Source organism: Marmota flaviventris, chromosome 10 (assembly GCF_047511675.1).
Source record: "Marmota flaviventris isolate mMarFla1 chromosome 10, mMarFla1.hap1, whole genome shotgun sequence".
Taxonomy (NCBI): domain Eukaryota; kingdom Metazoa; phylum Chordata; class Mammalia; order Rodentia; family Sciuridae; genus Marmota; species Marmota flaviventris.
Genome location: NC_092507.1, coordinates 51044910 through 51056780, shown reverse-complemented (window position 1 = coordinate 51056780; position 11871 = coordinate 51044910).

Below are 11871 nucleotides of genomic sequence, written 5' to 3'. Positions count from 1 at the left end.
CAAATGTTCTCCCACTGAGCTACACTACCAGCCCTCCTCTGGTTAAGTGTAAAGTCTTAAAAAATAAACATGGTATAAGGAGACTCACAGTTAAACTCTGTCTAAATGCAGAAAGAACTAGGACATAGTAGAGAAAAAATTTTAAAGTGGCTGGAATCTGCTTAGACAGTCTGAGTTTTTATTGTAGCCCACTCTACAGACTCGACCATACCCAAAAGGCTGAAAATGAAAGAGTTTAGCTATATTTCAGTGCTCTTAAAATAATAGGTATTATTCACTGAGATACATTTGGTGAGAAATATGGAAGGGGAAGGAGGAGGAAGGAATAGGGAATAGGAAGTGAAGAACAGGTGGTTATCAGATGGCTTTCAAAATAGTACTAATTATGTAAACAATAAGACAAATAGCTAATCTTTGAGTTCTTGCAATGTGCCCAGTGCCTGAATGATTTAGCTTTATCCTCCCAACAATCTATGACATTTAGGTTCCCTTGTTATACAAAGGGGCTATCCTACTATAAGAAACCTGTGGCTTGCTCATCATTTCCCTTGGGAATATCTTCCAAGTTGTTCCTGAATAGTTTTATTATTCATTCTTCTTGAAGAACTCTCTTTCCTTGACTTCTTTGATGACACATCACTTCGTTCTTCTCTTACTTCCACTGTCCTTTCTTCCTATCCTCCTCTTCCTCACTATCCCTTCTCCACCTCTTTCGTTGAACACTTGCTTTCTGTCCTCAACCTTTTCTTTTTCTCAGTTGACACATTCTTTCTTCTCTCATACTCAAATAACACCTGCTTTCATACTTTCAGTTTCCCTGTAGATGCTGATGATTTCAAACTCAGTCTACTGGAACCTTTTTATCTGAATGTCCTACATATACTTCAAACTTGACTTGTGCAAAACTTAATTATATTCTTCACTTACTTCCCAAATCTCTTCTCTCTCTGACAAGCTTTTACTCAGTATAATAGTCTGCTTTTTGTTAATTGTTCTACAACTGAGCTATACCCCAGTCCTTTTTATTTTTTATTTTGAGACAGCGTTTTGCTAAGTTGCTTAGGGCCTTGCTAAGTTTGCTGAGGCTGATTTTGAACTTGTGATACTCCTGATTCAGCCTCCCAAGCTGCTGAGATAATTATAGGTGTGCACCCCTGTGTCAATTTTCTTTCTCTTATGATGTAATGCATTTGTGGTGATGGTGAACCATGATGGAACATGCATATAAGGGCAATGTCTCAGGGTCCATGACCTTAACTAGCCCTAGATTGTTAGGTTGTCTGTCACACGACTAAACCAGTCAGGGTCACCCAAGGAGAACTAGGCTGGCATGAATTAATGACACGCAGACAGAGAAATACCCTTTTCTTTGGGTTCTGTGTAGGACCCTCTGACCCAGCTCCCACAAAGGAAGCAAGGCAGGCAAGAAAGAGAGGGAGCATGCCTTGAACCCGGGTTTTATTAATTGGGGGAGCTAATCCATAGAATATTCTATACAAAAAAGGACAAAGGGTAGGGTTAAACAAACAAGTGAGTGTAATTCAACCTCATTGGGTGACGCCCACTCCTTCTGCACCTTTCTTATCCGAGCAGAGGTAAAGTCCACTTGCATTGCAATGGGTGCAATACCAGTCCAGTACCTCTTTACTCAGGACATAAAGGTGTGTGCATAGCTCCTATTCATGGTGGCCCCTGACATTAGGTGAGGAAAGAACTTTATTTTTGTGCCAACCACTGTTATTTGGGTTTCGATTACAGTAACCAGTGCTGTAGACTAATACACTTGGATGAATGCAGCAGCCTTCTGATGCGACTTCTTGCCCCAATTTGAACTCCTCTTCAATCTGCACAATTTGTTTCCTTCATTAAAGTCAGAGTAATCATTGCCAAATTCAAATTTGATTGTATCGTGCCCTGCCATCCCCCACTTCTGCCGCAGTCTGGCTGGGCACAATTCAGGAGCCACTTGTCAAAAGAAACTAACTTTATTTTTAGAACCACACACGCCAAACAAAACAGCTCTTCAGGAAAAACCCTCAGAGCCCAACTCTCCTGTTGGTATACCTAGATAAGGCTTTATCCAATTTATGTCTCCTAATAACTTTTGAAAGTCGTTAAGTGATTTGAGTTGATATACTCGTATTTGAATTTTTGGTGGATGGACCATGGTTGAGGATAATAGAACTCCTAAATAATTAATTGGAAAATTTAATTGTACTTTATCTATTGCTATCTCTAGATTATAATTTTTTAATAAGTTTGTAAGTGTGGCATAACATTCTAGCAATGTGTTTTTATCTTTGTGTGCTAATAATACATCATCCATATAGTGAAATATTTGTAGTTCAGGATTTTGATTTCTAAGTGGCTGGATTACTTTGTTAACATAAATTTGACACATAGTTGGGCTGTTAGCCATCCCTTGAGGGAGTACTTTCCATTCATATCTCTGATCAGGACCTTCATGATTCAGTGCAGGGATAGTAAATGCAAAACGTGGACTATCCTCAGGATGAATTGGAATTGAAAAAAAACAATCTTTAATATCTATAACTAAAACATACCAGGTTTTTGGCAAAGCAGACAATTGAGGAATCCCCGATTGAGCAGGTCCCATAATAACCATCTCATTATTAATGGCTCTTAAATCTTGCAATAATCTCCATTTACCAGATTTCTTTTTGATGACAAAAATGGGAGTATTATGGGGAGATACAGAAGGTTGTATATGTCCTTCCGCTAATTGTTGTTTGACCAGGTCATGGGCTGCTTGTATCTTTTCTTTAGTCAGGGGCCACTGAGGAACCCATACTGGTCTTTCTGATTTCCAAGTAATTTTGATTGTCTCAGTGGCCCTTTCTGAAAATCCAACCCATGTCTGTCTGTTCCTTGATCTATTTGTATTGGTGCTGCTATACCTTGTTCTTGTTTTTCTAATCTTTTTCCTTTCCTAAAACCATAATAGTGGGTGCATTTTGATTGATGTTATTTGTTAATGTCAAACCTAATTGATCTAGGACATCTCGTCCCCATAAATTTACGGGAAGATGATTCAATACATATGGCTGTATAGTTCCTTCACATCCTTCAGGATCCTTCCAATCTAATACCATTGCACTTCTATGGGGATTAGTCGCCACTCCTAGGCCTCGAAGCGTTTGAGTGGCTTGTTGTAATGGCCAATGTTTTGGCCATTCTTGACGAGAGATGATGCTAAGGTCTGCACCTGTATCCAGTAGCCCATTAAATTCATGTCCTTGAATATTTACTTTTAGCATGGGGCGAGAATCTAAATTTAAAGAAAGTATAGCCCAATCTACACCTGTGGATCCTAATCCCTTGGAACCTTTTTCTACAGTATGACTGGAAAATTTATCATGTAGGCTGGGTATTATTAGTAACTGTGCTATTCTGTCTCTTGGTGAAATTACTGATATACCCTTTGGAGAACTGGCTATAATTTTTATTTCACCTTCCTAATCGGGATCAATTACCCCAGTACTTATCATAAGTCCTTTTAGAGTAGAAAAGCTGCATCCCAATAATAAGCCTACTGTTCCTTTGGGAAGAGGTCCTTTTACCCCTGTGGGAATGATTTGAACTCCCATCTCTGGAGTTAGTACTGCTCTGGCGGAGGCGCAGATGTCCAACCCTGTGCTCCCTCTGGTTTGTCTGATGAGGGATCTGATGGACAATGTGTCCTGGGCACTACCCTGATGGGGTTGCTGGGTTCCTCCAGTGCTCTGTATATTTGTGGTTTGGGGCCCCGGAGCATTGGGCCACCCTGTCCATTTTTTGGCAATGGAGCCCGATGCCTTTCTCCACGATATCATGGATAAACACCTGGTCCTTGTTCGTTTTTTGATAATGGAGTACCCTCTATGGTGGTTTGAGAACGGCATTCATCAGCCCAATGTCTCCCTCTACGGCATCGTGGGCAAATACCCGGTATTCTACTCCTTTGATACCTAGTTTTATTAAACCCTCCTCCTATGGGGCAATTCCTTTTAAAATGTCCTATTTGTTCACAATTGTAGCATGTTCTTGGCCTGGCATCTAAAGCCTGTTTTATTGTAGCTGCCACGATTTGCCCTTGTTCATTAATGTCTCTGGCATCTAAAGCCTGTTTTACTGCAGCTGCCACGACTTTTTCTTGTTCATTAAGGTCTCTACATAATTTAATATATGTGTTTAAATCTTCATGTTTCCATGGTCTAATGACTTCTCTGCACCAACGATTCGCTTGCTCATAAGCCAGTTGTTTTATTAATGGCATTGCTTGTTCTGTATTCCCAAAAACTCTGGTAGCTGTTTGAATAAGCCTATCTACAAATTCAGCATAAGATTCATTAGCTCCTTGTATTACCTTAGATAATTGACCTTGTAAACCTCCATGTCCTTGTAAAGTCTTCCATGCCCTAACGGCCTCTGCAGCAATTTGTGCGTATACACCAGGATCATAGGCAATTTGTTGCTGCTGATCCTCATAAGGTCCCTTTCCTAACAACATATCTAGATTTCTCTGAGGATAACCAGCTGCTGCGTTTCGCCTAGCCGTCTCCTTGCAAAATTCCTCATTGGCAACCTTCCATAACAGGTATTGTCCTCCATTTAGCACAGCTTTGCACATATTCGCCCAATCTGCTGGCGTCATGTTCAAGTTGTTAATGGATTCGACCAAGCTTACAGTGAAGGGCGCTTGAGGACCATAGGCTGTTACAGCCTCTTTTAGCTGCTTCACTGTTTTGAAATTTAAAGCATGGTGAATTTGCTGCCCTCCTACCTCAAATACAGGGCATGTTAATATTTGAGATCCTGTCTCAGGATCCCAAGTATCAACTGCGGGGGTTGGGAGCCTCCCAGCATATGGAGGTGGTGCTGTTGGTTGGACATTTATGCCCTCTGGTGATAGAAAGGTGTTAGTAGCAGTCTCCTTTTGTAACTTTCCCCCTGATGGCTTTTTCTGCTTGAAGCTTTCTTCCTCTATCTTTGTCTGAACTGAAGGCTTTGGACTAATCAAACCAGATACCAACGCCCACAATGTCAATGTGCCAACTGGCAGAGTTCCTGGGCTTTTCTTTTCTATTCTTTTTAAATCTTCACCATGATGGTTCCATTGTGATATATTTAACACACTTCCCATACCATTTCCTCTAGTGTGTTCTTTATATTCCTTAGCCTGGCAAACCAAACCCTTCATAAAATAGCCTCTGTTTTTATCTTTCCAGTCTCACTTCTGATCACCCCTACTTTATACTCTAAGCTCCTACCACACAGAACCATTTGTAGTTTTACAGACTAAATCAAACCCTCAAATCTCAGTGCATCTGTACATGCTTTTTGCTCTGCCCAGAATCCCCATTCCCTTCCCTGGCTAGTTTCCTTGCCTGGATAGTTTCTACTTTCCTTTAGGATTCAGGTCACCTCCTTTTGGAAGTCTTTCTTGACCACTGCAGGATCAGCTATTAGTATCCTTTTGTATCTTCAAAGTGTTCTCTGCATGCATTTATAAAAGAATTGCCTGTTTACTTCCCTCCTAACTTACCCCATCACTCATTACTTCCTAGATACCAAGAACTATTCTCTCATTCATAGGTATATCCCCAGACCCTAGCAAAAACCTTGGCACAGAGTAGCCCTGTAAAAATATTTATTTAGTGAGTAAGTCAATGACTAAATGGATTCCATGGAGTCAAAGAAAAATAGCATTTAAGTGAGCATACTGGCTTAAGTTTTGTACCTGATTCTATGACTTTTTTGATGGTTTTAGGTGAAATCACTTCATTTAACTTGAATTAATCCAGATAGGCTCTCGGGTTCCATCCAGATCTATGATTCATAAGCTTATATACTACAGGAAGCTAAAAGTATGCAAACTTACAGAGCCAACAAACTTAAAGGGCTGGCTAGTAATTCTGTACATAAAACTGTCCTTTGAAAACACATGTCAAATAGAAATGAACTTTTATAGCAACATTTAAGTTCTTTCTACTTATAGCTTTTAAAGCTATTTTTGTACTTATTTTTGCAAAATCTTTCACAAATATCTAGCATAATCTCTATTTGAAAAGTAAAGAAGGTGAATCTAAATGATATTAGACAACTTATTAAATCCAGAAATAGGGACTGAAGCAGAGTCATAATCTGATTTAGTATTGATTTGATAGAATATCCCACTGTCTATAAAAGTCTTGTGATATTATAGAGCTAAATCACTAAAGAAAGCAGTGAGGTGCTGGGGTTGTGGCTCAGCGGTAGAGTGCTCGCCTAGCACATGTGAGGCACTGGGTTCAATCCTTAGTACCACATAAAAATAAACAAATAAAAAATAAAGATAGTGTGTCCAACTACAACTAAAAAAATAATAAAAATGAGTAAACTAAAACAAACTGCAAACATATTAAAATAGCAAATATCAAAACTAATGTATAAGATAATAATTCAGTTTAGATCCATAATTATGTTTCTGGCAGCATTCTTGAGTGGTCATCATTTACCTTTTCTCTACCTATAAGCAAGGCTACATCTAAGTAATCCCTGAATGGGCAAGTTATGCATTTTTAAAAAATATTTATTTCTTAGGTGTAGATGGACACAACACAATGCCTTTATTTTTATGTGGTGCTGAGGATCGAATCCAGGTCCCACCGGTGCTAGGCAAGCACTCTACCGCTGAGCCACAATCCCAGCCCCAAGTTATGCATTTTTTAAGAAGTATTTGCGGGGGAAATTCTACAATTATTTTTCATATTTGTCTCAATGCTTTGATGTTTATAACAGAATTTTTATTTACCTTTAGCAAACATCTGTTGGCATCACCTTTATTTTATAGCTGAGGAAAGTGAGGTCCAGACAGTTTGAGATTTGCTCAGTCACATAGAGAGACTGTGATTGAACCAGAACTAAAACACCATTCCCTGAATCCAGTTTTATCAAGAGGAATTTTAACTGTTGGCACCTTCCTCATTCAAGTGTCCATGTTTCATGGTAAGTTTTCAATCTGGTCCCTAGATCCCCTTACCAGGCCTCAACTCTTAGTTCACAGACTAAATAAATTATAGCAATTATTCAAGATTCAGATCGATTCCTGTCTGGGACAGGCAGAATTCCACAATAGTTTCCAAGTTTCCTGTCCCTGGTGTACATGTTCTGTTTAAGCTCTCTCCTTTCATTTGGGCAGGACTTATAGATATGAAGCGATGTTACATTACATAACAAAGGGATTGTCACCTTTGGTCATGTAATGATAGAAGCCCTACAAAGTAGCCTTACATATACTTAATGAGACAATGAAATGTTATGCAAATATAACTCCCTTTACTTGTCTTATTTCCACCTCTATAATGCTATATGGTTTTCCATCTTCTTCCTCCCTCCCAAGTTAGTGGGTTAAAGCTACCTCTATCTCTTCAGGATTATCAAGAGTGTCTTATATTTTCACAATTTACTCTCGCCTTTAAGTCCTTGTCTACAACCTACAAACACATAGAGCATCTCTACCTGATAGAGCCTTTCTAACTCTCTTGAACTCTGTGCTTTTTTCCTTTCTTCGAGTCAGATCTGCTTATTTCAGATCTGCCCTACTGTTCCTACAGAATTCTGGGCTCAGCTCTACCCCAATCAATAGTGTAATCAATAATGCCCTGAAGGTCTGTGGTTCTTAACCCTGTGAAATGAAATGAAATCAGGATAGTATGGTGCCATTAGCATTGGTTTCAAACCGGTCCTAGACCCAATAATTCCTCTACTTGTTTTGTTTCCTTAACCCTTTGCTGCTTAGATCTTCTAAGTCTGGCTACACAATTTGTTCATTATCTGAGCTTTCAACATTCTTTTTTTCTTTGTCTCTTTGTCTTGTTCTTTCTCAAATCAATCTCACTTTGGGGCCTTTTTTTTTTTTTTTTTTCAACTTAGAATGATTTAATGAATCCCCATGTTCTCATCATGCAGCTGCAACAATTAGCAACTTAGGTCCAAGTCCATGTTGGATTATTATTAAACTTAACACCAGATTTTATATAATTTCATCCATAAATACTTAAGTCTGCATCTGCAAAGAATAAAGGATTCTGTCCCCTTTCTTTGCATAACCATCATCCATCATGTCTCTTTCTCTTGGTTTCTTTTTCTTTTCTTTCTTTTTTTTTTTTTGTAGTTGTCAAGACCTTTATTTATTTATTTTTATGTGGTGCTGAGGATTGAACCCAGGACCTTGCACGTGCTAGGTGAGCACTCAACCACTGAGCCACAACCCTAGCCCTTTTTTTTTAAATTAAAAAAATGTTTTTAGTTGTAGATGTTTACAGTACCTTTATTTTATTTATTTATTTTTATGTGGTGCTGAGGATTGAACCCAGTGTCTCATATATGGTAGGCAAGAGCTCTACCATTGAGCTACAACTTCAGCCCCTTGGGTTTTTTTTTTTTTTAATCAATTTCTCTCTCTCTCTCTCTCTCTCTCTCTCTGTGTGTTGAGAGCCACAGCCCAAGTGGCCCCAGCAAACTTCCAGCTGATTGGCTCACCATGGCCCCAGCAACCAGCTGATTGGCTCCTCTGCCGTGATGTTCATTGGGCTGTTTCCGCGCCCTTTCAGAACATGGAGCTGCTCATTGGGGGACTCTTTTGGCTCCACCCACATGACCCAGCCAATCAGCCTCAAGAGTGGGAAGAGATTGGGGGAGGTGCTTGCATGGAGTGCCTGAGCTGGCAGTTGGGCTCTGAGGCAATTCCTGAAGAGCTGGTGTGGTGCTCCGAGTGTTCTAAAAATAAAGTTTATTCCTGCTTGATAAGTGGCTCCTGAATTGTGCCCAGCCAGACTGCAGCACTCTGTCTCATAAGATGAGCTCTTTCTCTGTTGCCTAGGCTGGCCTGAACTCACCATCCTCCTGCTTCAGCCTCCTAAGTAGCAGAGATTGTAGACTTGTACCACTGTGACTGGCTAACATGTCTGCTAGCCTTTGGACTGAAACTATACAAATAGCTCTCCTGCTTCTCAGGCCTTCAGATTTGTACTAAAACTATATCAGCAGTTCTCATGGGTCTCTAACTTGCAGACTGCAGGGGTTTGGGACTTGGCCTCCATAATTCCATAAACCAGTTACTTATAATAAATATCTCCCTTTGTGAATGTCTACACACAGACATGCACACACAATTTTCTCTGGAGAACCGTTTTTAATATGCCTCTAAAGTCTATTTTATTCTTTTTTTTTTTAATAACAGTTTTATTGAGATGTATTTCATACAACATGCAACTCATATACTTTAAGTACACAATTCATAGTTTTTAGTATATTGAGAGTTGTATGACCAGAACAATTAATTTTAGAATATTTTCATCACTCCAGAAAGAATCCTTATGCCCATTAACAGTCATTTCCCATTCCTACCTTTTCCCAGCTCTATTTTCTGTCTTTATGATTTGTTTATTCTAGACATTTCATATAAACAAAATTATATGCTTTCTACACAAAAACATGTGACTGGCATATTTTATTTAGCATAATGTTTTTGGGGTCATTCCATATTGCAATGTTTCAGTACTTTCTTTTTATTGCTGAATAATATGCCATTGTTGGACATACCACATTCTACTTATTCATTTGCCAACATCTGGGGTGTTTCTACTAGTTGGCTATTAAAAACATGCGTGTACAAGTTTTTGTATAGACATTGTGTCCACATTTCTCTTGGATGCCTACCTAGGAGAGGAATTACTCAGTCATTTGATAATTCTGCTTCATCTTTTGAGGAACTGCCAGATACTTTTTCAAAGTAGTTGCACAAAAACACATTCCCAGCAGTATATGAGGGTTACAATTCTTTTGATTCTATTCATCCTAGAGGCTCTCTGTAGTTTTGATTTGCATTTACCTAATGGCTAATGGCATTGATCATCTTCTTATATGTGTGCTGGCCATATGCATATCTTCTTTGGAGAAATGTCTATTCAAATAGTTTGCTCATTATAAAATTGGGCCATTACTTTTTTATTCTTGACATGTAAAAGTTCTCTACAGATTCTAGATACCACTGTCTTATCAGATTAGTGATTTGCACAAATCACTTGTCCTGCATTTTCTCTTCACTTTCTTGAAAGTGTCTTCTGAAGCACAAAAGCCTTAAATTTTGATGCCATCTAATTTACCTTTAGTAATGTGTTCTTCTATTATTAATTTAAAAATTCCTTGCCATTTATTTATTTTATGTGTTCTAATTAGTTATACAGCCTTTTATTTCTTGAATATATGTCCTATGATGCCCCATGTTTCATACATGAATCTGATCATGTCCTGCAGAATTTCCCATATTCTGAACTTTGCTGATTGTAATTTGAGAGCGTTAATGTGTTCCTCACTCCCTTTCTTGTATTTTCTATAAACTGATAGTTAGATTTAGAGGCTTGACCAGATTTGTGTTCAAATTTCTGCCAGGTATATTTCATGGTTTGTGCTGTCAACATCCTACACATCCCTTTACTTCATATGAGCAGACACATGGCCACTGGGGACTCAGTGTGTATGTGTGTTCATCAGCAACTTCTAGTCTTACCAGCCTAACCCACCCATTTAAAGTTACCTAATAGGTTCTTACCTAATGGTTTAGCAACTATAATACATGGGTCTGTGCCACAGTCTGGCTGGGCACACAATCACGAGCCACCACACAGCTTGTAGATTCAAACAGCAACTCTTTATTCCCGAACTCACATCAGCCGTCTACAAACACGTTCTGGGGAAATCCACGTTCTCTGCCCAAATCCACATTCTCTGCCCAAATCCGCCTCCACTGGGCATCTCTCTCCCAAAAAATACTGTCTAAATCCCGTGAGAACTCAAGGGGAACTCAGGCAGCAGGATACGCCCTATTCCCAGCAGGAATAATCTTAAACCTTAAACCTGGAACCTAAACCGGGAATGCCCTAATCCGCCTTGGTCCTTGAGCAAGGTCACCTACATTCAATGTCACTGCAACATGGGGTACGCTGGCAAGGAAATTGTCATACCTACTTGGCTAATGGCTCCCAGCAGGTCTGTGCTGTCAAATAAAACTTCCTATGACGATGAAAATGTTCAGTCTGTGCACTGTGCAATATAGTAATCTCTAGCCATGTGTGAATATTGAGTACTCTGAAATATGTCTAATACAACTGAAAATTAAATTAAATTTTATTTAAATTTTATTCCCCACATGTGACTAGTGGCTATTGTATTGAATTGTAGAGGTCTAGACTCATTATTTCATCAGAGTCTACATTTCTTAGCTAGAAGTCAAAGAATTTCTTCTTATTATATGACCACTTAAAATACAGCTCTCTCAAGAAAGACATTATAGGGAGGGGGGGCTGGGGTCGTGGCTCAGTGGTAGAGCACTCACCTGGCATGTGTGAGGCACTGGGTTCCATCCTCAGCATCACATAAAAATAAATAAATAAAATAAAATAAAGGTATTGTGTCCATTTCCAACTAAAAAAAATTTTAAAAAGAACTTTTTAATTCTTTTTTAAGTTCCCCACTGATAGGAAGATACTAGCAAAATAACATTCAGGGCCCAGGACTGAGCCTGACTGTGGGCCATTTTGGCTGGGGTGTTCTGAACTTTTAACTCTTTCACTCTGCAAAGCAGCAGAACCATGAGGTTCTATTTCTTATAAGTAGCAAGTATGTTCTATGATGCTCCATATTTCATCCACAAATCTGATTTTAGTTGCAGCTGTGATAGTTTTCATGCACACTCTTGGCTTCCCACCTGAAACACCCACATCTTTTGGCTTTTTGCAGCATGAAATATGGGGGTGATTAATGTCCCCAGGGTAAGCCTTTAACCAAGGAGTCTAGAAGTCATTAGCTGCATACCTAGCATCAGAGAGA